Source organism: Ichthyophthirius multifiliis (assembly GCF_000220395.1).
Source record: "Ichthyophthirius multifiliis unplaced genomic scaffold scaff_1120509250285, whole genome shotgun sequence".
NCBI lineage: Eukaryota > Ciliophora > Oligohymenophorea > Hymenostomatida > Ichthyophthirius > Ichthyophthirius multifiliis.
Genome location: NW_004086901.1, coordinates 1 through 1,016, shown reverse-complemented (window position 1 = coordinate 1,016; position 1,016 = coordinate 1). Strand labels below are relative to the sequence as shown.

Genomic DNA, 1,016 nt, shown 5'->3' with positions numbered 1-1,016 from the left:
ATAGTTATTTTTTTAAAAAAAATATATTTTTTTTTAATTTAGAATCATATTATAATTATGTTCATTTAAAAAAAATATAATTTATAGTTAGTTATTTTGTTTATAATAAGATAAATATTAAATTAAATAATATAATTAATTTAAATTTATATAAAGTTATTATTAAATAAAAAGATAATATATTATAATTTTTATTAATTATTTTTACGTTTATTTATTTAATAAATATTTAAATAAATATAAATACAACAGCAACAACTACTATAAATAAAATATGGGAAATTAATGCGGTTGTACAAATTGCAAACATGAATAGACAACTGAAATAAAAACATAAATTGTAAAAAAAATTATAAAAGAAAATAATAATTAATAAAAAAATTATATAAATGAAAAAAAAGGAAGCAGATAATTAAACAGATAAATAAATTAATGAAAATTAAATTGAAAAAAAAAAAATATAAAAAACAAAGGAAAGTATTTAATAAAAATATCAAGAATACAATGATAATAATATAATAATAAATTAAAAAGAATACACATAATAAAAAGAATCATAAAAAGAAACATAATAATAACAAGAAAATAATAAAACAATAGATTAAACATAAATAAATATTACTGATAATTAAAATTATTAGTAAAATAATGAATAAATAAAAGAAATATAATAATAATAATAAATAAATAATAATTCTAGCAATTAAAATATTGAACAAGAAGAAAATGATGAATAAAATAATTAAAAAAAAAAAAATTAAGAAAAATAATTTGATGAATAAATAGAAAAAAATAGTAAATAATAATTAAAATAAATAATTATAGATAAACATATACATATACATATACATATACATATACATATATATATATATATATTTATATATATATATATATATATATATATATATATATTATTATTATTTATATATGAATGTTTATATATTTTTTTTATTTATTTATTTTTTTAATAATTATTTAAAAATTAATATTTTAGATTCTTAAAATGAAATTAT

The 1,016-nt window shown here is 9.9% G+C and overlaps 6 annotated features.

Annotated features, from left to right (window-relative positions):
• Positions 1-343: 343 nt before the first annotated feature.
• Positions 344-399: a microsatellite.
• A 128-nt stretch (positions 400-527) lies between these two features.
• Positions 528-584: a microsatellite.
• Positions 557-597: a microsatellite.
• A 27-nt stretch (positions 598-624) lies between these two features.
• Positions 625-688: a microsatellite.
• Positions 689-820: 132 nt separating this feature from the next.
• Positions 821-914: a microsatellite.
• Positions 832-932: a microsatellite.
• Positions 933-1,016: the final 84 nt, after the last annotated feature.